We start from the raw sequence: 27,363 nt of genomic DNA, 5'->3' as shown, positions 1-27,363 counted from the left end.
GGCTCTTTAAGATATACACTGTGATAAAACACACAACTCATTGGGGATTTAATTACTGTCCCTAGGAAACTGGCAAATAAACACTCAGTATCTGATTGTTTATTTTTATAAACGTTTGCATAGAACAGAGAAAACACAAACATAATAATTTTACGATATAGAACAGGGGGCCTATTTTAAAAAGCCTTTTCTATAAAGAAAAGCAGCCGTCTACTTTTCTTTATGGAATACTAGAGTAAGTGGCAGAAAGTGCTCATACTTTTAGTTATCAACGTGGGCTACGATTAAGGTGTGTTATTTTACGAATAACTTGGGCTAATTCAGCCCAGATCCCATATTAAGCAATGAAACCTAGTTACTAATAACTGCTATTAACAGTAAAATAACACGTCTTAATGGTATCCCACATTGATAACTTACTTGGAGGGGCATCTTCCATATGTCGTCTAAGTCTGACTTTAGACGTTTTGCAAAAAAGTGGCCAAAATCTGAATAAGAAAGAGCTTCGTTTTCCAAAAAAAAAAAAAAGATGTCTGTCTTTTGTTTTCACAAATACTGTTTCTAACAAGGTTTTGTGCTTTGGATGTTTTGTTTTTCGGTCCACTTTCAAAAAAAAAAAAAACATCCAAGTGAAAAACATAGAAAATCAAACCATTGGGATGTAGGAAGGACCAGCATTTTAGTAGACTGGTCTTTCAGACATCCCAGGTACACATCTCACCGCTGCTCCCTTATCTTGTCTGCTGAGCCCCTCAAAATCCACCTAAAAACCACTGCCCACAGCTCTACACAATAGACCTTATGGGGGAAGGGGGCATCTATATGTGAGTATAATGGGTTTCTGGTGAGTTTTGGAGGGCTCACAGTTTTCACCACAAATGTGACAGGTAGAGGGAGGTAGGGACTAGAGTTCCCCCACGCCATGGTTCATTGCACTGCATTGACCACTACACTACTCCAGGGACCTGCATGCTGCTCTATTAGACCTGGCTCTAACATCTGAGGCTATCATAGAGGTTGCTAAATTATATTTGTATTCACATTTGTGGGGGGTGGGAGGGAGTTAGTGACCACTGGGGGTATTGGGGGGGGGGGTCACCCCTGATTCCCCCCCAGTGGTCAACTGATCATTTAGGGCACCTTTTTTGTGCCTTATTCGTTATAAAAACAGGTCTAGCTCAAAACGTCTTAGTTTTAGTACTGGACAGTTTTGTTTTGTTCCATTATGGCTGAAAAACATCCAAGTGTTAGGAATGCCCAGATCCCACCCTTAACATACCCCTCTGACATACCCCCTTGTGATTTGAATGCACTTCTGATGGATTTCATAGAAAAACATCTAAAAATTGGTTTTGAAAATACCAATTTGGACGTTTTTGTGAGAAAAACATCCAAGTGCAGATTTATGCCACTTTTTGGACGTTTTTCTCTTTTGAAAATGAGCTCCATGGGAAAGTGGAAGGGCATTTTCAAAATGACTATGCCCCTGGTTGATGTAAATGCCTCCACCTAGATGCATAGTGGAACACATGTAAATTTTACTAGTCTATCATTTTCATGCGTATCTGGTAGTACAACCCATGTTCCTCCCATTTACATGTGCCCCTGTCATCAAATCTTGGAGGGCACATGTAAATGACTAAAATATCACCCTTCATGTGCCTACCTGCCACCTAAAACTAGGCAACTCCTTATTGAATTACCTCTATGGACTAAATTCTATATATGGTGCCTAAAACTAATGAGCGTCAGGCAATTACGCCTAAGCGTTTTCTAAATACGTGCGTAAATCTACGTGTAGTATTTATCATATGCTTAGGCGTAGTTCATGTCACTAAATCTACGAGCGTCCATTTACGCCAACGAAAAGCTGGTGTAAATCCCTGCATGTAGATTCATGCACACTGGCCCATACTACATAACAACATGCATAGATTTTGGAACGCCCATGAAATCCCCATTTCCAAACCCCCAAGCAAACCCCTTATTGCCTGCATGGATTAGAATATAGGCACAGTATATTACAGAATACGCTTAGCAATGTACTCGCGTTAGTGCTCATTATTGCTTGTTAAGAGCTGTTAACAACCTTAACAGCTTGTTAAAATAATTAATCTATGTACGCAGTTATAGAATACTCATAGATTTATGCACAGAATCACACGTAACTCTAGGCATGCTATATAGAATCTGGGGGTAAGAGGGTATTTCTATGAAATAAGGTCTAGCATTTCTGCGCCAATTGCTTGCATAAATGTTTAGAATGCAAGTAGTTTTTTTGATCTGCCTATAAAACCAAGTGGAGTACAATCGAATATACACAATAATTAAAACAGATACGAATTGCTAGAAGCATAAAGGCAATGCAAAATAAAACACAAGGATACAGAAGCTAAATCAGCACAGATAGACAACCCACTTGCCTTAACTGTCTGAATTTGGAAATGAGATCATATCAGATGGGAAAGGCTTTTGCAATGAAGAATTCCTTTAATTGCATCTTGAACTCGATAATATCTGGGCTCAGTCTGATTTGTACAGGTATTTGAGTCCATTCCTCAGGTCCTGCAACAGAAAAAGAAAAGGACGTGGTTTTAGCAAAATGAACCTCTCTCAGGGAAGATATAGACAGCTGCTGTACATTATCTGGATGAAGAGACCTTGATGTTGTATGTATTTTTAGAAGAGAAGACAGATACTAAGGGACAATCTGGTGCAAGGCCTCGTAGATCAAAACGAGAACCATGAACCTTATTCTGAACTGGAACAGCAACCCGTGAAGGTCAGACAGGTGTAATTTGCTGAAAAAACATTATGCTCCAGGTAAAAATCATGCTGCTGCATTTATTACAGCTTGCAGAGACCATTTTGCAGCCATGGGGAGACCCAAATACAGTGAATTACAGTAATCAATTACAGTAATCAATTTTGGATAAAATAATACTCTGTAGGCCAGTGTGTAAATCATCTTTCGATCTGGAGGGCTTGTTCAAGCTATTTTATCCATTGGCGAACAAAATCCTTTTATGATTTATGATTTGGAAGATATTGGACTTCTGGTTTTCTTGGAACGTTGTGATAACTTCCACTCTTGTTTCTTCTGTGTGACTGCTGTGGAAGTATTTGTTTCCCTTTTTGGTTAAGCTTTAATTTATTCAATAACTGTAGTCTGTAAAACCAATCCTGTGTGACAGCTCCAATATTTGGCTTCATGGACAGTGTAGAGTCCAAGACTATGCACCCAATGTCATGGTTAACCAACAAGATAACAGGTGGAACGTTCAGGAGAGTCATACGGCTGGCAGCAATCACTTCAGTCTTAGCAACATTCAGCATTAATGTGTTCCTTGTCATCTATGAAATGACTAACTGAAATAGAGTTTGGAGTTCAGCAATAGCAGTCTGGGTATCAGAATAGAGGAGAAGCCTAATGGCTAGCACAGTGGGCTGAGAACTAGGAGAGCTTGGCTCAGATCCCGCTATGATTACTTGTGATCTTGGGCAAGTCACATAGCCCTTCACTATTTCAGGCACAAATACAGAGTGGGAACATTCCAGGTACAGAAAAAATATGTACTGTACCTGAATACACAGTGGTTTGTAGGTAATATATAAGAAAGAAAATACATATTATAATGCCTTTGTATCGCTCCATGGTGCAACCGTACCTCAAATATTGTGTGCAGTTTTGGTCACCACATCTCAAAAAAAGATATAATGGAATTAGAAAAGATACAGAGAAGGGTGATGAAAATTATAAAGGGAATGGGTGACTTCCTTATGAGGACAGGTTAAAGAGGGTAGGGCTCTTCAGCTTGGAGGGGAGATATGACAGAGGTCTATAAAATACTGAGTGAAGTAGAAATGGTAGAAGTGAATCGCTTGTTTATTCTTTCCACTAGGACTAGGGGGCACACAATGAAGCTACTAAGTAGGTTATGTGTAATTTAACTCTGGAGTTCATTGCCAGAGAATATGGTAAAAACAGTTAGCTTAGCAAGGTTTAAAAAAGGCTTGGATCATTTCCTAAAAGAAAAGTCCGTAAGCTATTATTAAGATGGACTTGGGGAAAATCCACTACTTTTTTCTAGGAAAAGCAGCATAAAATCTGTTTTACTGTTTTGGAATATTGCCAGGTACTTGTAACCTGGATTGGCCACTGATGGAAAGAGGATACTGGGCTTGATGGGCCTTTGGTCTGTCCCAGTATGGTAATGTTTATGTTCTTATGTTCTAAAAGAGAAAAAGAATTGAATATCATCTGCATAAATACTCTAAAGCACATTCAGAGGAGTACAAGAAATAAGTTATAGTGTAGAGCTGAAAAGACAGAGCTCTGTGGCACATCAGGTTCCACACAATCGACCAATAAATAAACCGAGTGCCCTCGGTATGGGCCCTAAAGTGACTGACTGGGTTAAAACACTTGTTAAATGGAAGGAGACAGAGGGTAGTGGTAAATGAAATTTGCTCCGAGGAAAAGGATGTCATTAGTGGTGTACCACAGGGATCGGCCCTCGGGATGGCTCTTTTAAGCATCTTTCTGAGTGATATTGTGGAAGGACTGTCTGGTAAGGTTCATCTCTTTGCGGGTGATACCAAATTCTATAATAGGGTGGACACTCTGGAGGGTGTGGATAGCATAAATAGAGACCTAGCGAAGCTTGAAGAATGGTCCAGAAATTGACAACTAAGATTTAATGCTAAAAATGTAGGGTCATGCACTTGGGTTCAAAAATCCAAGGAAAGTGTACAGTAAATAAATAGGGGTGAAGTATTTCTTTGTACGAAAGAAGAGCAGGACTTTGGGGTGACCATATCTGATGATCTTAAGGTGGCCAAACTGTTAGAAAAAGCGACAGTCAAAGCCAGTGCTCGGGTGCATAGGGAGAAGAATGGCCAGCAGGAAAAAAAAGAGGTGATAGTGACCTTCTATAAGTCTCTGGTGAGGCCCCATTTAGAATATTGTGTGTAATTCTGGAGATCACATCTACAAAATGATATAAACAAGATGGAGTCATCCAAGATGGCAGCTACAAAATTGGTCAGTGGTCTCTGTCATAAAGCGTTTGGGGAGAAACCTATAGACCTCAATACGTATACTCTGGAAGGAAGGCGGGAGAGAGGAGATATGATAGTGACATTTAAATACCTCCGTGACATTAATGTACAAGAGGTAAGCCTCTTCAAATGAAGGAAAACTCTGCAAAGAGAGGGCATAGGATGAAGTTAAGAAAGGGTGGTGGACACATGGAATAGCCACTAGGTGGAGGTGGTGGAGACAAAGACCATGTCTGAATTTAAGAAAGCATAGGACAGGCATGTGGGATCTCTTAGGGAAAGGAGAAGATAATGGTTGCTGAGGATGAGCAGACTGGATGGGCCTTTTGGCCCTTAACTGCCATCACGTTTCTGTTTCTACTATAAGAGTTTTGGAGTATTGACTGCCCAATTTTACTACTTGAGAATGATCTAAAAGAAAAGATTAAAACTATGTCAAACTATCCCTGAAAAACTTAATTTATAGATGCTAGATAAGTAATATTTTATTAATGCTGTCAAAGAAATATCAAACATGTCACTGAAGTACCAAAGACAATGATCAAAGCCTTGAGTAATAACACCAAGTGTGGGCAATAACAAGTTTTCGGGGCAGCGCTTTTCTGAAACTGAATTGGAACTAGCATAGTAAATGATAGCAGATAAATGGTCCATCCAGTCTGCCTAACAGTCATACTCATTATCAATTCATGATTAACCCATACGTACACTTGATCCTGATCTTTCTTGGCCATTATTGGGACACGGACTGTAGAAGTACACCAGGCACTATTCTTATGTCCCAACTACAGGACTTGCTGTTGAAGCTCTCTCTAGCACATTCTGGGACAGAGACCATTAAAGTCTGCCCAGCACTGGCCTTGGTTCCTCAAGTCTCTCCAGTATGCAAAATTGAAGAGTGTCTGGATCGATTTTGAATCTAACAAAACTTTTTGATCTAAGGTCGGCACCCTCTGAAACGGTGGAGAGGCACCATGAAATGGTGGCCAGTGTCGGGGTGACCTGTTTGCAAGATGACTTCAAGCTAATTACTTTAAGAACGTAGGGCCCTGTTTACAAAACCGTGCTGTAGGCACACAAACGTTTTAGCGCACGCTAATGCTAGAGACACGCATATATTCCTATGGGTGTCTCTAGTATTAGCATGTGCTAAAAACTTAGCATGCCTACAGCACAGCTTAGTAAACAGGGTCCATAAGGAAAGACTTGCAAAAACAGCATGTCTTCATAATTAAAATGTTTGGAGCTTTCTAAAGCCTGTGATTGAGAAACAGAGGTGTAACAGAAGTAATAACACCAAGGATTTTCCCCTCCATTTAGAGGTGAATTATAGTTTGCAACGTTCAGAAATCTGGTCTGTGGGAATATAAAATAAATCTTTATGCACTGCTACGGTGATGTTTTTTCTTTCTTTTCTAGGTTCATTTGACTTCATTCCTCTATCTGGTACTTGTGGTAAATTCCATAAACCATTATTAAGGTAGACCAGGGGAAAGCCATTGCATATCTTTGGGAGTAAGCAACATAGAATCTTGCAACTTTTGGAGAACTGTTTGTGACTTGGATTTTTAGGATACTGGGTTTGATTGATAGACCTTTGGTCTGAACCTCCCTGACAGTTCTTTATTATATTTATTTGGATTTTGCTCACACCTTTTTCAGTAGTAGCTCAAGGTGAGTTACATTCAGGTACTCTGGATATTTCTCTGTCCCAGGAGGGCTCACAATCTAAGTTTGTAGCTGAAGCAATGGAGGGTTAAGTGACTTGCCCAAGATCACAAGGAGCAGCAGTGGGATTTGAACCGGCCACCTCTGGATTGCAAGACTGGTGCTCTAACCACTAGGCCACTTTTCGGGGAGTCTTTTCCTAAAGATTAGCTCAAGTTATCTGCAGCAGGGCTATAGGAATAAAATGGGACCTACTGCAGATAACTCGAGCTAACCTTTAGTGAAACATCCCCTTAATGTTCCTATTAGAGTGAGAACAAGGGAATTATATGGTTCAAAAAGCCATGTGTCTTGCAGTCTGGCTTGATAGGTTGCATCAGGAAAGGCACCTACTAGTCACTAGGGATGGTCAGTCAGAAAATGTTTATTTTGTGTTGTTTCTCATGTCATTTACAGGAATTTTCATATTATTCAGGTGTTTCTAGCCACTTTATTTATTTATTTATTTTTCGACATACGAGCATACGCATTGCCTCCCCCCCCAAAAAAAAAAAAAAGATGTAAAAGAAACAGTGCATTTCAGCCTCTATGACAGCAACAGATGTTGTGGCCATTCCTATTAGGGTAGCAAGCAGGTCTCTGAAGTAGCCTAGTGCTGGGTGCAGGGTACTGTACAGAAGGAGGATGCAGACCCATATCCCAGTCTAGCTGGTACACTAGAGGTGGAAAGTGTGAGCCCTCCAAAATCCACCAAAAACCTACTATACCCACATATTGATGACACTTGCAGGTATAAGGGCTATTGTAGTGGTGTACAGTTGGGCACGGTAGGTTTTTGGTGGGGTTTGGAGGGCTCACCATATAATAAAAGGGGTAAGGGAGAGATGTGTACCTGGGACCTTCTATGTGAAGTCCACTGCTGTGCCCTACTACTACTACTATTTAGCATTTCTATAGCGCTACAAGGCATACGCAGCGCTGCACAAACATAGAAGAAAGACAGTCCCTGCTCAAAGAGCTATGTAATAAAAGTCAGCCAAGTATAGGACAATCAAGCCATTGTGACATCACTGATGAGGCTGGCTCTTATTGGTGGCCTGAGGCATTATGACATCACAATATTAGCTCTGGTTACAAGAGACTACTACTATTACTATTTATCACTTCTATAGCGCTACAAGGCATACGCAGCGCTGCACAAACATAGAAGAAAGACAGTCCCTGCTCAAAGAGCTTACAATCTAATAGACAAAAAATAAATAAAGTAAGCAAATCAAATCAATTAATGTGGACGGGAAGGAAGAGAGGAGGGTAGGTGGAGGCGAGTGGTTACAAGTGGTTACTGTTGCCCTCTATAGTGCCCAGCTGCTCTGCTGGGATGTCTGTGTGGCCAGTCTATTAAGAATGCTGGCTCCTCCTACAACCCAATGGCTTAATTTTGTGTATTTTCCCCTTGCACTTTTTTTTTTTAATGGTCACAAAAAAAAATGTACTGAGCACAAAACATCTAACAATGTCTAAGGAAATAGACATTTTTGAAGCAAAATGATTGACTTTTATAGGTACGAAAATGGCCATGTTCACCACTTGATCGTTGGACATCTTCAGCAAATTGTCCAAAATCAGATTTAGATGTTATATTGAAAATGCCCCTCCATGTGTCTTTATAAAATAGGCTGGAAATATGCACCTACTGCACTTGATTTCCATACATCAAGTCCAATATCCTGTTTCCAACAGTGGCCAATCCAGGTCACAAGTACCTGGAAGCAGCTTAGAAGGGTAAAAACAGATCTTATGCTGCTTATCCCAGGAATAAGCAGTGGAGTTTCCCAAGTCCATCTTAATAAGGGCTTATGGACTTTTCTTTTAGGAGCTGAGTCAAACCTTTTTTAAACCCTGCTAAGCTAATTGCTTTTACCACATTCTCCAGCAACAAATCCTGGTGTAAATTCTCATGCCTAAATTAGGGGCACAAGAATTATTCTATAAAACTGTGTGCAAATTCCAGGTACGCCTTGATCTGTCCATGTCCCTCCCATGGCCATGCCCTCCTCTCATGTCTGCATAAAAATTTATGCATGGCTCCTGGTGCCTAAAGATGCCTCACGTAAATTTAAATGTATGCCAATTAGTGCCGATAATTGATTATTAGCACCCAATTCTCAGTGCTAATTGGCTCATTTATCAATTAAATTGCAGATGCAAATTGGGCGTGTCCTCATATTTGCATGCAATCTTTAGCACCATATATAGAATTAGGGTATAAATTGTTTTTTTCTGTTCATTTTCATTTGGTAATGACATGCAATGACACAAGATATGTTTTTTTTACATTTCCTATATCATTGCAAATGACAGCCCATCCCTACCAATCACCTCTTTGCCCTTTTACATACGAGACCCTCTTATTTCTGTAAGAGACAAAGGTTTCTGATTGGCCAAGTCAGTCTTTATCTACCGTTATCTGTTATGTTACAATACTATGTTACTGCTTTACTGACATCAGAATTCAGTGCTAGGCTAAGTGCCCAATTTTTTCATTAACCTTAGAAACTTTTACTGCTGCTTACTGTTTTCTAGAGATTTTTATTATTTTTTACAATCAACAGTTAATTTTTTTTTAATGTATGTTTATTATGTTCAACCTAGACTAGGCTATTCTAGCTGATATAGTATAATGATTGCCTATATGTATTGCCTTAAAAGTTGCAATCATGTAGAGTCATGGATCTTCAAAGCCTGCATAATAATGTCCCAGGATCTTAGCATAATTTTCTCTCTCTTTCTGAATTGTTCTACTACTCTGAGATCTCCCTTCCCATCCAACACAATTGCTGAGTACTGTGAAAACACATTTTACTTATAATTTTATAGAGTGCTTAGGTTTATTGTAGCAGGAAGGCACCTATTTTGGTGCTGTTTTGTAAAGACACATAGTAGATACTAATGTGAATTTATATTATTATGCCTAGAATGAAGGTGCAGACATTATATCTGCTCAAGGTGCATACGTTACATCAGTGGTTCCCAAACCTGGTCCTGAAGGCACCTCAGCCAGTCAGGTTCTCAGGATACCCGCAATGAATATGCATGAGAGAGATCTGCGTGCACTACCTCCACTACATACAGTTCTCACTCATAAATATTCATTGTGGATATCCTGAAACTTACCGACTGGGGTGCCTCCAGGACCAGGTTTGGGAGCCACTGCTTTCCATTCATATGCATGTTTATATATGTGCATGCATTGCTATTTTTGCTCATGGTCTGCCCAAACTCCACCCTGTGCCTACTGTAAAAGTATGTTTGTCTTGCACCATGTGTATTCTTAGGCATGACCTAGTTTAATAAAATCCCATTGGTGTGGTGTGAAAATGACTTATAAAATTACCCTAAATGTGGCCGAAATTAATTTCAACCACACGTCTGATCATGAGCCTCAACCAAACCACAACACCCTGAAACCTGGCAAGAAAATGCATATCTGTTCAAAGTTTTGAGAATGACTACAACGTGGACCATAGTTTAAAAATAATACACCACTCCATGGAAGGATAATGCCATTGAATAGACTGGGAAGGGAAAAAATCTAGACCATAACAAGGTTACCATCTTGCACTGTTGAATGTGTGTTATTGTGTGTTTGTGTGGGAGTGGGTGTGGGTGTGGGTGTGGGTGTGCTTCAAATACTTCCGAGGGCTCCTCTTATACTCGTTGCTGTGCAATGCTAGTTAAACAAACAATATCAAATCCGAAGAGGACTTCCTTGAATACGCTCAACAGCAGAACTGTTCTTTCCGTGGAAATGAGCCAGGTTGTTAATGACCTACTCTGAGCAGGCAAGAATGGAGCAAACAATATCTTTTACAGGTGCCTAAAGGAAATAAAGTACTTCAAAATCATATTATGTGCCTTGAGAGTGGCTCCAGTATTCTGTAGCACCATTATTATAGTCTGTGTGCATAGAAACCAAGATAGAATAGAGCAGATCTGCATCAGTAGTAGTTAGGCGAGCGATGGTATGCACCACTGATGCCCAAGCCAGCTTGTTTATTTATTTTATTTATTGCACTTGTATCCCACATTTTCCCACCTATTTGCAGGCTCGATGTGGCTTACAAAGATCTGTTATGGCATCGCCGTAACAGAGGAGAAATACAATTGGTGCTACAGGGTGATAAAAGAGGACAGGAGGATCAGGTTAAGTAGCTATACCGTGATACATTTTGAGTAAAGGAGTGTAAAGGGTTGTGGTCTAGTCGTTATGGGTTCTCGTGGTAAGCTTTATTAAAGAGATAGGTTTTCAAAGTTTTGCGGAAGGTATTCAGTTCGTTGATCGTTTTCAGGTGGGTTGGTAGTGCATTCTACATCTTCGTGCCCACGTAAGAGAAGCTGGACGTATGTGTTAGTTTATATTTGACCCCTTTACAGCTGGGGAAGTGTAGGTTGAGAAAGGTGCGGGAGGATCATTTAGCGTTTCTGGGTGGAAGGTCCACGAGGTCTAGCATGTAGGTCGGGGCGTCTCCATGAATGATTTTATGAATAATCATGCATATCTTGAACATAGTACGTTCTTTCAGTGGGAGCCAGTGTAGTTTCTTTCTTAGGGGTTTTGCACTTTCATATTTTGTTTTTCCAAATATGAGTCTGGCTGCAGTGTTCTGGGCTGTCTGGAGTTTCTTGATGGTCTGTTCTTTACAGCCAGCGTAGAGTGAGTTGCAGTAATCCAGGTGGCTTAGTACTAGGGATTGCACCAGGTTTCGAAAAATGGCTCTTGGGAAGAAAGGCTTAACTCTTTTGAGTTTCCACATGGAGTGGAACATCAACAGAACAAACCCTATTTTTTCGCCTTTGTGTCTTAAGACTCATTTTGGTTTTGCTGCAATATTTATGAGTTATTGGCCATTATTTTAGAAACATATCCACATTTAAAAAAGTGGCATTTTTGCACATGTACATAGAATAGATATGCAAATATTGATTTCAGAAAGCTGTGTTTACATGTGAATATCCACAACATGTAGAGATTTCAAGGTGGCATGTTTTGGGTTTGGGTCGGGCATGGCTTGGATGGGACTCAAATCTAAACATGTATTGTCCATTGCAAAGACAAGAGTGGAGGAGTGGCCTAATGGTTAGTGCAGTGGGCCTTGAGGCTGGCAACCTGGGTTCAACTCCCACTACAGCTCCTTGTGACCTTGGGCAAGTCAACTAACCCTCCATTACTCCAGATATAAAAACTTGTGAGGCCTCTAGGAAAAGAGAAAGTAATGTGTACATCTAGTAGTGCTATAAAAATGATTAATTGTAGTACAAGTTCCTTAAACTCATGTAGTTTATGTCCACCAGGTTGCAAAATTGTCATGTCCACTTGAATGCCAGCACCTTGATATAAAAGTTGCTGAGTCCATGCCACTCATTCTTTCAACATGCATCTTTGGAAAATGGTAGGTCCTATTGCACATGCCGGTATTTAAAGCATCAGGAGATCCTTTACTAAGATACCATCAAAACTGAGCACATCCTGACCCAGACATCTCAATTCCAATCTCTCCATTCTATGTAAAATGGGGCTCAGGCTAAACCAGATTGAGGAATTTTGAAATAAACCACTAATATATGGAAATTTACAATCATATTTACATTTTTTATGTTAGAAAAAATAGCACCAGGAGCCTGCAACTCAGTTTATAAAATTTTGAAACATCATATTGGAGATGATTTTATGAAGAACATTTTTCCATATAAAGGGCTTTGATAAAATTATTGCAGGACCTTTGTACAATGACAAGAAAGTGCATATTTTTATGTAACTCTCATCTAGGTGTGTTCAGGGGCAGAATTAGCTGGCAGAAGTCAGCGGTTTTTTAAATGCTGACTACCAGGAGCAGAATTAGGCCCCAGTATTCAATGCTAGGACCTGCATAAATGGAGACCACACATCCGCCTCCCGCCCTCCCCAATCACCAGCAGAACCCTCTCCTGACCCCCCCCCCCCCAGTGACCAGCAGAACTCTCTCCTGCCTCCCCAATTACAAGCAGAACCACCCTCCTGAACCTTTGATCAGTGGCGTTCCTAGGGGGGGGCGGTGGGTGCGGTCCGACCCGGGTGCACATCGCTGGGGGGGTGCCACGCGTGCCTGTCCTTCGTTCGTTCCATGCTCCCTCTGCCCCGGAACAGATTACTTCCTGTTCCGGGGCAGAGGGAGCATGGAACGAACGAAGGACAGGCGCGCGCGGCACCCCCCCAGCGGCGTGCACCCAGGGGGGGTTCTTTCACGGGGGGGTGTCCTTTCACCAGGGGGGGGGGTCGCGCTGCATCCAGGGGGGCACTGCACCCGGGGGGCGGGGCGCATCGGCGATCCGGCCCGGGTGTCAGCCCTCCTAGGAACGCCACTGCAGGATCACTAGCAGACCCCCCTTCCTGCTCTCTGATCACCAGCAGATCCCCCCCCCCAAACCCCTACCACCACTGCCCTGAGCTCCAGCAGGTTACCACTGAAGGTTGCAGTGGTCATTTTAGTTGAGGAACTGTGGATGGACCAGTAGTGAGTAGGGTTCATTCCTGCCCCAAGGAGCATTAGACCACCAAAGATGATAGGTAAGCTGAGGATCCTCAGTCAGGACTCTTCTTCTCTGCTCTACCCTCTTCAGGCAGGAAACTCCTTCTGGTCTTGTAAGACACATCAGAACAATTTTTCCTAGTTTATAATATTTTGGATCCTCTTCTCTGCTCCACTCTTTTAAGGCAGCAAATTCCTCTTAAACCTGTAAAACACATCAGAACAACCCTCATTCCCTCCCCTTCTGTTTCTTCTCCTTCCCCTTTCTCTCCAGGTTCTTTGAACCACAAGGGAACTCCGAATTGACAATCTTACTTCCCTAAATTTACAACCAGAAACTCCACCTTCTGGAATGTAAGGCACTTCCAAACCTTGGACCTCTTCTCTCCATGCACTCCCAGTCTTGGATAAAGGAACACACTTCTTGAATACATGTCTTCTTCTCCAGTAGCTTCCAAACATCACCCATCATAGGACTCCAGCAACCATTCAACTTTCTTGGGGGGGGAAAGGATATAAACCCATTACGCACTCAATTTTTCTTCAGGGTAAAAAAAGGACAAATGATCACAATCTCTTCTTTTCCCTTGTGCAGGGACTAGGACAGTGCTTAGGACTCAGTTTCCACAGGAGCCCTAGGATCCCTCATCAGCTTGGTAGAAAGGAGGCAAAGACAATTCCCCCTTCCCCTATTGTCTGTTTTTATAATCTTAGTGACATCACTAACTCCTCCCCTAGCACCAAACCCAGTGGGGAAAGACAATTGGAAAATCACTTCCACATTATACTTTCACATATGAGGTAGGGCAAGTGCTACCCAGCAGAATAACAGCACAGATAAAGTAAGGTACTTTGTGACAAGGCTCATATTGAAAAATAGCATGATATTAGTGGCGTAGCCACAGGGGCCTGGGACCCCCTCCCCCCCCCCAATCTGCTCTGGGCATCTGGTTTGGCTGGCGGGGGTACCCAACCCCCACCAGCTTAAGACTTTGTCCAGCGCTGGTCTCCGGCGCTGCCGCATTGTCTGTCCCTGCTCTCTCTTCCCCTCACGTCCAGCATGCTCCTTTTAATAAAACTGAGAATGCTCAATTTCACTAAAAAGAGCATGCCGGACATGAGGGGAAGAGAGAGCAGGGTCAGACAATGTGGTGGTGCTGGAGACCAGTGCTAGACAAAGTCTTCAGCTGGCGGGGGTTGGGGACCCCTACCAGCCAAGGTGTTTGCTGTGGTGGTGCTTCAGCTGGCAGGGGTTGGGACCCCCGCCAGCCACGATGTACAGCAGCAGCAGTGGGTGGGGAACAGCAGGGAAGCGAGGTGGCTTTAAAAACACTGTCCACCAGTCCATCGCTTGGTATGACTTTATGGAGAGGGAAGTAGATACACAGAACAACCTCCAGGTCAATACAGCATACAAATTTAAGGAAGCATGGCCTAAACATGGAACATCCTTAGCTGCAATACAATGAAGGAAAGGCTGAGATCAAAAAGGCTTTATGATATTGCACAGGTTGGATGGGCCTTACAGTTCTTATCTGACCTCATATAGTTCCTGTATTTCTGAAGGCCACAATTCCTGTCACTGCCTGGTTCAGCTATAAGTAATTGTCTAAAATAAAACAGAAAAAGTAGCTTCTACAGTGGTGGAAATAAGTATTTGATCCCTTGCTGATTTTGTAAGTTTGCCCACTGACAAAGACATGAGCAGCCCATAATTGAAGGGTAGGTTATTGGTAACAGTGAGAGATAGCACATCACAAATTAAATCCGGAAAATCACATTGTGGAAAGTATATGAATTTATTTGCATTCTGCAGAGGGAAATAAGTATTTAATCCCTCTGGCAAACAAGACCTAATACTTGGTGGCAAAACCCTTGTTGGCAAGCACAGCGGTCAGACGTCTTCTGTAGTTGATGATGAGGTTTGCACACATGTCAGGAGGAATTTTGGTCCACTCCTCTTTGCAGATCATCTCTAAATCATTAAGAGTTCTGGGCTGTCGCTTGGCAACTCGCAGCTTCAGCTCCCTCCATAAGTTTTCAATGGGATTAAGGTCTGGTGACTGGCTAGGCCACACCATGACCCTAATGTGCTTCTTCCTGAGCCACTCCTTTGTTGCCTTGGCTGTATGTTTTGGGTCATTGTCGTGCTGGAAGACCCAGCCACGACCCATTTTTAAGGCCCTGGCGGAGGGAAGGAGGTTGTCACTCAGAATTGTACGGTACATGGCCCCATCCATTCTCCCATTGATGCGGTGAAGTAGTCCTGTGCCCTTAGCAGAGAAACACCCCCAAAACATAACATTTCCACCTCCATGCTTGACAGTGGGGACGGTGTTCTTTGGGTCATAGGCAGCATTTCTCTTCCTCCAAACACGGCGAGTTGAGTTCATGCCAAAGAGCTCAATTTTTGTCTCATCTGACCACAGCACCTTCTCCCAATCACTCTCGGCATCATCCAGGTGTTCACTGGCAAACTTCAGACGGGCCGTCACATGTGCCTTCCGGAGCAGGGGGACCTTGCGGGCACTGCAGGATTGCAATCCGTTATGTCGTAATGTGTTACCAATGGTTTTCGTGGTGACAGTGGTCCCAGCTGCCTTGAGATCATTGACAAGTTCCCCCCTTGTAGTTGTAGGCTGATTTCTAACCTTCCTCATGATCAAGGATACCCCACGAGGTGAGATTTTGCGTGGAGCCCCAGATCTTTGTCGATTGACAGTCATTTTGTACTTCTTCCATTTTCTTACTATGGCACCAACAGTTGTCTCCTTCTCGCCCAGCGTCTTACTGATGGTTTTGTAGCCCATTCCAGCCTTGTGCAGGTGTATGATCTTGTCCCTGACATCCTTAGACAGCTCCTTGCTCTTGGCCATTTTGTAGAGGTTAGAGTCTGACTGATTCACTGAGTCTGTGGACAGGTGTCTTTCATACAGGTGACCATTGCCGACAGCTGTCTGTCATGCAGGTAACGAGTTGATTTGGAGCATCTACCTGGTCTGTAGGGGCCAGATCTCTTACTGGTTGGTGGGGGATCAAATACTTATTTCCCTCTGCAGAATGCAAATAAATTCATATACTTTCCACAATGTGATTTTCCGGATTTAATTTGTGATGTGCTATCTCTCACTGTTACCAATAACCTACCCTTCAATTATGGGCTGCTCATGTCTTTGTCAGTGGGCAAACTTACAAAATCAGCAAGGGATCAAATACTTATTTCCACCACTGTATATCACCATTTCTGAAAGAAACCATCAAGATAACACACAGATGTTAAGTCATAGTACAGAGGTGAATCCATGGAACATTAATAGCACCCCCACCATTCTTTTATGCATAAGTACATTAGTATTGCCACACTGGGACAGATCGAAGGTCCATCAAGCCCAGCATCCTGTTTCCAACAGTGGCCAATCCAGGTCACAAATACCTGGCAAGATTCCAAAAACATTCAATACATTTTATGCTGCTTATCCCAGAAATAGCAATGGATTTTCCCCAAGTCAGTTTAATAATGGTCTATGGACTTTTCCTTTAGGAAACCATATGGACTTTTCCTTTAGGAAACCATCCAGACCTTTTTAAAACCCCGCTAAGCTAACCGCCTTTACCAGATTCTCTGGCAAAGATTAGTATACCATAAAGTCATCTCCTTTTATGGCTTCATGGTGTACTAATCTTTTAACCATTCTCCTCTGTGTAGAGTAGAATTATTGATTAATATGGTTTTCCCATCAGTGAACTCCTTCTCGGGTTATGTTCAGACTTTGCTTTCCCTCCTTCAAAACTTTGTCTGCTTCATGCCATATCACAGGATATATCACAGTAGGTTTTTGGTAGGTTTTGGAGGGCTCACACTTTCCACAACAAGTGTAATGGTTAGAGTGTAATATGGGCCTGGGTCCCCTTCTCTATAGTGCACTGCACTGACCACTAGGCTCCTCCAGGGACCTGCTTGCTGCTCTAATAAGAATGGTCATAACATCTGAAGCTGTCATAGAAGCTGATATATACTGGGGGGGGGGTTTCACATCTTTAGAGGGGTGGGAGAGGATCACTGTAAGAGTAAGGTATAGTAGCATAATCATATATATATATATATGTGCATATATGGTTAGGTGGGAGCACGTACGCCAGCCATAGAAGCGATGTAAATGTTCATGCCTAGATTATAGAGATATGCGTATAACTTGTATAGTATTTTATATATTATGCATGTGTGAGCCTCGCCCATGTGAATGCCCATCTGCAAATTACCTTTTGTTGAAGATATTTGCATAGGTGCAGAATAGCGCTTAGCTAGATTAGTGTATTTCTGAGTGTATCTGCACATATATGCCAGTATTCTGGTCATTCAATGTATTAATATGAATGTTCCTAATGTAATCTGCTTAGAATGATGGATAATGTGGAATATACATTTGTTTTAATAATAGTAATAATAACATTTTACATAGTAACATACCAGCTTATTTTTGAAAGAGAAGGGCGCCCATCTTTCGACACAAATCAGGAGATGAGCGTCTTTCTCTCAAAGTGTCAAGGTCTCAAGGAATCACTCCCTTACATGGTATGTAGCCCTGCCCATCACATCCCAGGATGCAATGGGCGGTGCTGGGCGTCGTCATTTTGCATCGGCGTGGACTGGAAGAGGAGGGAGGCAGGCATGCTGCGTCCCTCCTCCAACGAAAGGTAGGGGAGCCTGGAGGGGGGCCAAGAGGGGGTGTTGTCACCATGAACCACCAGGTATTCGAAGTAGAACGCTGGGGGGGGGGGGAGGAGTTGGGGTGGGCTGGAGGTCCAGCCCCCAACCTCCCAGTCGATGGATGGGAGGGTGGGAGAACCTTTGGCCGGAGGCGGCCACTCAACGGTTTCTGGGGGTTTGGGGGGCTGGAGACCCACCGGACCTCCAGCCCCCCCCCCCATCGCTGGGTGGGAGGGTGGGAGAGCCTTTGGCCGGAGGCGGCCACTTCTCGATTTCTGGGGGTTTGGGGGGGACTTGAGACCCTTGAGACCCACCGGATCTCCAGCCCTCCCTGAACATGGAGGGGGTGGGATCGTCGGGGGGGGGGGGGGGCAGGAGGTCCACCGGACCTCCAGCCCCCTGATCGCGTTTGCTTTGGGGGGGAAACGGGGGCCTGCCAGCATGCAACTGCATGCTGGACAGGGTTCACCATTCCTCCCCAATGATCCGCAAAATCTAACACCAGCTCGGAGCTGGCGTTGATTTTGCAGCAGCCAGCAACCCAATCTTTGGCGCGTTGGACGCTGATCATTGGGGATGAATGCGTTAAGCACTGATTAGCATGCATTTGCAAGCTAATTGTGCTAGAAGCCCTGTTTAGCATGCATTTGCATGCTACTTGCACTAAGAGCCCTCGAGTGCGTTGTTTCAGGCGCTCGAGGGCTCTGATCATGGGTTGGCAGCAAACTCCGGTGCCAGTATGGCATTAACAGCCTCTAGCGCCGGAGTTTGCTTTTGATCATGAGGGCTTCAGTTACCAGTGCAAGTGCATGCACAGTTTCACAAGTAAAAAAAACTCCTATTGAATTTTATTTTAGTCCTTTCTTCATATTTTAATTTAGTTCATTCTTTATATTTTATTCCTTTTTAAATGTTACATTCTCACACAGCTTAAAGAGCAGTCATAAATATGGAAGACCACTTTCATACAAATATGCTTAATAGAGTGCTGCCATTTCACAATAAATCTTCATCCGGAGCAACAACAGTGGACTCCTTTAAACGTTCTTCATGGAAAAAAAACCCAGCAGTCACAATCTTATTTTTGCGCCCTCACCACTTCCTTTATGAGAAAGCAGTCAGCGTGTTCTCTCTCACAGCACCTTGTCATAGAAATACTACCATAAGTCTGCAGTTAAGTGCCTGGAATACACTCCCACCTGACTACATAAAGAGCGCTCTCAAGTGGAGTTTAAGAAGGGCCCTCAAAACCTATCTTGTTTCAGCCTGTAAGATGGGAGAGGAGGAAAAGGTGCTGCCTGTGGATTTGCCTGAGGAAAAAATTTCACTAGCATGGAATCTTGCTATTCTTTAGGATTCCGGAATTTCACTACTCTTTGAAATTCTGGAATCTTGCTACTATTTAGGATTCTGCCTGGTACCTGTGACATGGATTAGCCACTGTTGGAAGCAGGATACTGGGCTAGATGGACCATCGGTCCGACCTAGTATGGCTATTCTTATGTTCAGGGTCGCCAAGAGGGGGGTGCAGGGGAGGCAAGATTCAAGGGGGGGCCCAGCGCTGGGGTCTGTCTCTGTCCTGCTTCTGTATGTCAGGACCTGGGCGATTGCGTTAACACGATAACCCGGGTCCAGGTACACAGGAGCAGGAGAGTGACAGACCGAGGGAGGAGCAGACACAGGAAGGTAAAGAGGGGGCGAGGGCTGTGCCAGCGGCCCAATTGGGGGGGGGGCGGTCCTGCCTGTTTGGGGTGGTGTTGGGGGGGCTATGTTCTTTTATCCATGTGCATGGTATGGGGAATTGCCTCAGGAGGGAGGAAGGGAGAAAGAGCAGAGATGTGGAGAAGGAGAAAATGGGTGGGTGTTGGTGTGTGTGTGTTTTGAATAAATATAATGTGTCAAGCCCCACCATTTGCCCCCCCCCCCCCCCCCAAAAAAAAATGAAACAGTCAAATTACGGCCATGCTTCCCACTTTGCTTTGTGAACTCATTTCATTTGCAGCTTCACAGCAGATGAAAAGCAGAACAGGGGTTCAGATCCTACCACACGCTTGTAAGACTCCCTCCTTACGTTGCTATGTACTTTGGATTCCCTCTTACCTTCTCTGGGCTTCCTGTCTCCCTCCAGGACCCTTCTAGATATCTGTCACTGAAAGTGCTAGAATTTATTCTCTTTACTCTCCTTTCTTCCTCTAGACTTCTCCTTTGGACTTCAGTTCTTTTTTTTTTTTTTTTTCCGTTCACCTTCCACATGGCTTAGGATGTCTGCATAAGCAGTTGCAGCTCACTTTTCACTACTTCCCAAGGGTGTAGTGTCAACAGTGCATGCTGGTGCATATGCACCACTAATTTCAAAAATAAACCAATTGCTTTGTAGTTATTGCATTATTTAATATACATATCAAATTAATTATTCAATGCCACTGCAAATTCAGATTTGATAACATTAATTGATATGATTAGTTATAGCCACTAATGTAGTGGCAGTCACATGTTATGGGGAAGTTTAAAACTATATTAATATTACAGTGAAGGTCCAACATGCTTGTTGCTTAGGGTCACTAAAGAATTAATCCTGCCCTGGTAGGACTCCATTATAATTGAGGGGGTGGAGGAGGGAGACAGCACATGAATCATTTGTACAGGGCAGCAAAGCAGGTAGCACTGGCCATGGGTCAAACTAATTATATAGGCCAGATCACATGGACAATTGTTTTTTTTTTCCTTTGTGCATACATTTTTGTCTTTAGACAGGCCCTATAATTTCATTTTAGCATTCAAAAGAAGGAAACACAAATCGTCAATGTGTGGCCAGAATCTACTCCTAAACTGGAGACTGTCAAGCTTCCAGCAACAGAGTGAGCTTCCTTGTCGCACCTGCGGCTGCAATGTCCTTTTTTGACCTTTTTTTTTCCTTTCTAGAAAACACCTCACATGACCCTCTCTGTACCTTGCCTCTGGCACACATTGTACACAGAGACTAAGAACACAAGCACTATCAAGCACTTTGGTCCCCTAAGACTCACTCTATCTGAAACATACACCCCTAACAATTGTAACTCTTCATTCAAATATAGCTCCACTCTGGGTGTACGTCCAACACTTGTGAGCTCACTTGATAACAGGGCTAAGACCCACCGAGTACGTGTAAACTCTGGTGAGGCTCCTCTGATGAGGTGAAAGATTTTATATTTGTGGAAGTCCTCAAACCTCCTTCTGTATTTGTGGAAGTCCTTAAACCTCTGGGTCTTATCAGCATTGCTTCACAGGGCAGGTGGATACATGGAGGAAGGAGTGTGGATGGGAATAAAGGATGCCTCATTCTGTATGGGAGGGAGGAAACTGTCCTTATTTCCATGTGACTCGTTACATCCATCTTGTTCAACTTTCATCTAACAACTCTCATCCTATGCTGATCCAGCAAAAACTGGAAAGCACTGTGCATCAGGAGCTAATTCCTGACCCCAGATACAACGACTTGCTTAGATTTGCTGCATTCATGGCCAGTGCAAGGTAATTGGGTCCCCTAGACAAATTTTCAGCTTGCGCTTCCCTGAAGTAACTTCAAGGCCCCTAAACACCTCCTCCCCCCGGAGATGATGACAAACTCAACAATCACGATCACCTCAAATAAATACTTCCCAGTGCAATCCTGTAAACAGACATAATTGGACATTAGACATTTAAATATTAAACCTTATTTAGTATATATGAACCACCCAGGGTTTTTTGGGGGAAATGAAGAATCAATTTGCTGGAGTAAACTGTCTTGGGGAGGGAAAAGAAAGGACTGTTACTGGAAGCTGGAATAAACAAAAGAAAAACCCAATATTTTGCTCTGAAAATTTAGAGAATAAAACTACTATAATCTCTCTATATAAAATGCACCTCCAACATTCTAATGAAGCCTCCATAAGTCCCAACATTCTAAATCTGTGGTGGTGTAGATCAAAGTTTGCCCATGAGTGTTTGCCCTGCCCTCGCCTGTAAGGGAAGGGATGCTACTTTACCTATCATAAGAGGGGGGGGGGGGGGGGAGAGAGTGGGGGGCAAAGGGGAAGAGAGGAGTAGGGGGGAGCACACTCACTCTCTCACACTCACTGTGTCTCACATACGCACTCGCACACAGTCATTCTGAAACACACACACTCACTCACAGATACACAACCACACAGACACAATCACACAGTCACTCTCTCTCTCACACACACAGTCACTCTCACAGTCACTCTCACACACACACTCACTCAAACATACACACTACGAGGAAAACCTGGCTAGCGCCCGTTTCATTTGTTTCGGAAACGGACCTTTTTTTACTAGTTATTTAATAATTAGACAAATGAGTCTCAGCTGCCCAGGGAAAGTCATACACTTTTACAATGTAAAACCCATTAGGGCTCTCTAGTATGCTGTAAAAACAACAGTGGGAATCAACTCCTCAACAAAGAGAAATAAAAACACAGCTATACAAAAATTATACAAATGTAGTATGATTTCTACTCAATTTTCTACCAAAAATGCTCAAAAGAATCAGTTCCACAGGACAGAGAGCCTGGCATGCCAGAAAAAAACGTAACTTGTGTAACAATGTCCAATGTCAATGTTGTTTCAAATCGTGCTGTCCATGTCCAAGATGTAGTGTACAGTTTGCTATAGGCTCAAATCCCAGACCCCCAACAAGGGCCCCTCTGTTTCGCCTAGCTGCATCAGGAGGAAGAACTTCTCATTGACAATTGTGTAATTTTTGTACAGTTGTGAGTGGCTGGGTTTTTTTCAGCAGTGTTTTTTTTTTTCTCCTTGCCCAGGAGTTGTTTTCCACTGTTGTTTTTACAGCATACCAGAGATCCAATGAGAGTGAACCCTAATGGATTTTACATTTCTATGGCTTTCCCTGGGCAGTTGAGGCTCATTTGTCTAATTATTAAATAATTATAGTAGTTTATTTTTCCTTCAGTTTTCAAAGCAAAATATTGTTTTTTTTTTATTTTCATGTGTTGAAATTTTGCTTTTGCTTAAGCACAAGCCAGCACAGGAGAGCAGGAGATACAAGCCGCAACCTAATACATCAGCGGGAACTAGGCAATTGTTGTACCCAGATTACAGGGGACAGCAGGGGAGGAACATGCAAACTCATGACTTCCAATGCTGCAAGGAAATCCAAACACCACTATTATTTAAACACATAAATAAAAATATCATTCAAAGCCCTTTTAAGCTGCAGTAAGCACGAGTTAGTGCTTACCACAGCTTCCTGTGGTGATCTTTTGCTGTTCACACCGATGTTCATCTGTTTTTCATCTTTTGATATGTCACAGAATCTTCTTCCAACATTTAGTCACTTTGCTCCTCTTGTGCCATGGGGTGTTCATGCCACTCCGTGTCACTTGGTCCCATTCTTGGAGCTGTAGGATGCTGTTGCTTCTGCTGCTGCTGCCTTCGTAAATTTCAGACAGAAAACTGCAATGTTAAAAGCCAAAAGTTGGATGAATAACTTCTCCCATTGACTTGGGAGACAAACATGGTCAAACATGACATCGAGACGATGAGGAAAGAAAGTGGAGGGCTTTATGGATTTGTCCTGGAGCTTGGGAGTCATATCGCAAACAGGATAGGAGGAAACGTTTGCCTTTACTGAGCATGATGCTAAGGTCTGCAGGAGAGGTAATGCACAGAATGAGAAATGATTAAAAAGATTCAATGCAAAAGAAAAAGTGCAGTCATACACTTCAGGGTGCAAAATTCCAAGTTAGCAGTGCATAGTATAGGATGAGATATTAATATATTGTACATCAACCATTTTATTTATTTAATTATTTGTAACATTTATACCCCGCACTTTCCCACTCATTAGCAGGTTCAATGCGGCTTACAGAGTAAATCAGGTTAACAAAGTGATGATGGATGCTGCTATAATATTGTAAGTAATGAGGTGGTGGTTTATGTGTGAATAGGTAAGATAGGCAAGGAAGGAGTATGGAAGAGGATGAGTATTGGGATTAACGTGCAGTTTAGTATGGGAAAAATGTAAGGGAGGAGTAGGAAGAAGGATGTATTAGATTGTTTGGGGAGGGGTAAAACGGGATATACTATGGGGGAGACAGTGGAGTAATCAGATTGGATGATTTCAAGGTAAAAAGACAGTGCAATAAGGCAGAGGGCAGAACCAGATGGATGCTGGGGTGCAGGCAGAGAAGTATAATTATATGAAAAAAGAAGGCAACAGCACCCCTATACAGATCATTAACTAGAACACTGTGTTCCAGGTTCTGGAACTCTTTGGAAGGGTATAGACAGGCAGAGGTGATCCAGGGAAAGACTAGCAAAATGGGGAAGGTTTTGCATCAAAAACCATATGGCATGAACCCAGAGGAGCTCTAGCGGAAAGGGGAGAGAGGGGGAATATGACAGAGATATTTAAATACTGTATCTCAAAGTTATAAACTAGCTGAGCATTGCCCCTTGTGGCTTAGAAACATAGAAACATGACAGCAGATAAAGGCCATGTGACCCATCCAATCTGCCCATCCTCTGTAACCCTTAATTCTTCCTGTTCCTAAGCGATCCCACATGTTTATCCCATGCCATTTGAAATTCTAGAACAGTCCTCGACTCCACCACCTCCACCAGGAGGCCATTCCATGCTTCCACCACCCTTTCTGTGAAATAATACTTCCTTAGGTTACTCCTAAGCCTATTCCCTCTTAACTTTGTCGTATACCCAGTGGCGTAGCTAGGGTAGTTGACACCCGGGGCCGGTCATTTTTTAACACCCCCCTCCAAAATCCAGTACTAGGCATGCCGAGAATACAAAACACTCAGGACCTATAGAGCAATTCTACCATACCATAAGCAGTCATTTCTACGAATCACACAAGGAAAAGGAAAGCATCTTAAAACACTACAGTGAGCACTAGAACATCAATTCACCTATTGTAAAATGAAACCAGACAGAATAGTACAGATCGTAGATCCTGCACAGTCAATGCCAACTGAAAGCCATGTCTTTTTCACAAACACAGATACACCCTAATCCACTATAGAATAAGTAGTAATATTTAAACTTTCTATTTAGACAAAAATTCAACTGAACCCCCAAGATGCCAGACTCTGCATACAATGCAACACCACAGAAACAGAAAATGTCCCTTAGTACTGTGCAAAATATAAAGACAGCAGATGTAAATTTGAAAAAAACTAACAAATACTAATCACCACTTTACAAATCAACAAATAGAAATAAAACAAATATAGAAAATAAATTAATACCATTTTATTGGACTAATACATTTAGCTTTCAGAGGCCAAAACATCCTTCCTCAGGTCAATACAGTATAGTACTGTTACAGTATCCTATCCTGACCTGAGGAAGGGGGTTTTGTTCTCTGAAAGTTAGCCAAAATGTATTAAAATTTATTAACACAGCTACAATACTACTTTATCCTAAAGCAAAAAAATAAAAATATATATTTTATTTACAGTTTGTTGACTCTGGTTTCTGCTTTCCTCATCTTCTTTTCACTGTCTTCCTTCCATCCAGCATCTGTCTTTGGTCCCTCTCTCTCTCTGCCATCCAGTGTCTGCCCTCTCTGCTGTCTCCTTCATCCAATGTCTGCCCTGTCTCCCTGCCCCTTCCATCCACATCTGCCCTCTATCTCTGCTCCTTCCATCCACCATCTGCCCCTGTCTGCCCTCTCTCTCTCTCCCCCCTTCCATTCACTGTCTGCCCTTTCTATCCCTTCCATCCACTGCCCTTTCTCTCTGCCCCTTCAATCCACCATTTGCCCTCCCTCTCCCATCCATCCAGGGTCTGCCATCCCTCTCACTCCCCCTTCCATCCAGGATCTGCCCCTCTCTCTGCCCCTTTTTTTCAGCCCCCAGTTCCAGCCCCACTATCCCACCAGTCCCCCGTTTCAGCCCCAGCCCTTTTCTCCCACCAGTCCCGAGCTTCAGCCCCCAGCCACTTTTCCCTGTCCCCTTTTCAGCCCCCAGTTTCAACCCCAGCCCTTTTCTCTCACCAGTCCCAAGCTTCAGCCCCAGCCACTTCTCCCTGTCTCCTTTTCAGCCCCCCAGTCCCCACAGTTTCAGCCCCTGCCCCTTTTCAGCCTCCAGTCCCAGTACTAGCCCCCTTATCCCACCTACCCTCCTTTTCAGCCCCAAGTTCCAGCCCCCTTCATCCACATGCCTTATATTAGGGCCCCCCTTTTCAGCCCCAGAACCATTCTCCCACCAGCCCCAGGTATGGCCCCCATTTTCCCATATGGCCCCTTCTCAGACCCCAGTTCAAGCCCCCTTCTCCCATCTGAGACCCCCCTCCCCTCCTTCTCCCATTCTAGAACCTCCTTGCCTCCCCACCCCAGTCCCCTTCTCCCATCCGAGAACCCCCTCCCCTCCCCAGTCCCCTTCAACCATCCAAGAACCCCCTCCCCACCTCAGTCCCCTTCTCCCATCCGAGAACCCCCTCCCGTCCCCTCTGAGAACCCCCTCCCCACCCCAGTCCCCTTCTCCCATCCGAGAACCCCCTCCCATCCCCTCCGAGAACCCCCTCCCCACCCCAGTCCCCTTCTCCCATCCAAAACCCCCAGTCTCCTCCCCACCCCACCCCACCCGTCCCCTTCTCCCATCCGAGAACCCCCTCCCCACCCCCTTCCCCCATCTGAGAACCCCCACCCCACACCCTTCTCCCATCTGAGTCCTCCCCCGCCGACCCGACCCACCCTACCAGCTCCGTTCTCCTGCCACCACCCTCACTGCCTTTAAAAAAAATTTTGCGAAGCACCGGAGTGGCAGGCAGCGCCTCGCGTCTGCCCTGCTAGTAAAAATCTCCTCGACGTCATTGGGCCTTCCCACACTGAGTCCCGCCCTCCTCTGAGGTAACTTCCTATTACCCCGAGGGCGGGCGGGACTCAGTGTGGGAAGGCCCGACGACGTCGAGGAGATTTTTACTAGCAGGGCAGACGCGAGGCGCTGCCTGCCACTCCGGCGCTTGACAAATTTTTTTTTTAAGGCAGGGCAGGGTGGGAGCAGCGGGAGCAGAGTACCCCCCACCCGCTGACACCCAGGGCGGACCGCCCCCACCGCCCCACCCTTGCTAAGCCACTGCGTATACCCCCTCATTGCAGAGCTCTCCTTCATTTGAAAAAGGCTCTCTTCCTGTACATAAATGCCCTTGAGATATTTAAACGTTTCTATCATGCCTCCTCTCTCTCTCCTCTCTTCCAGCGTATACATGTTGAGATTCATAAGCCTGTCCCTATAATTTTTGCATTCAAGACCACTTACTAATTTTGTAGCCGCCCTCTGGACCGACTCCATCCTGTTTATATCTTTCCGTAGGTGCGGTCTCCAGAACTGCATGCA

The sequence above is a fragment of the Microcaecilia unicolor genome, chromosome 5 (assembly GCF_901765095.1).
Source record: "Microcaecilia unicolor chromosome 5, aMicUni1.1, whole genome shotgun sequence".
Lineage (NCBI taxonomy): Eukaryota > Metazoa > Chordata > Amphibia > Gymnophiona > Siphonopidae > Microcaecilia > Microcaecilia unicolor.
Note: the sequence above shows the minus strand (reverse complement) of the source record.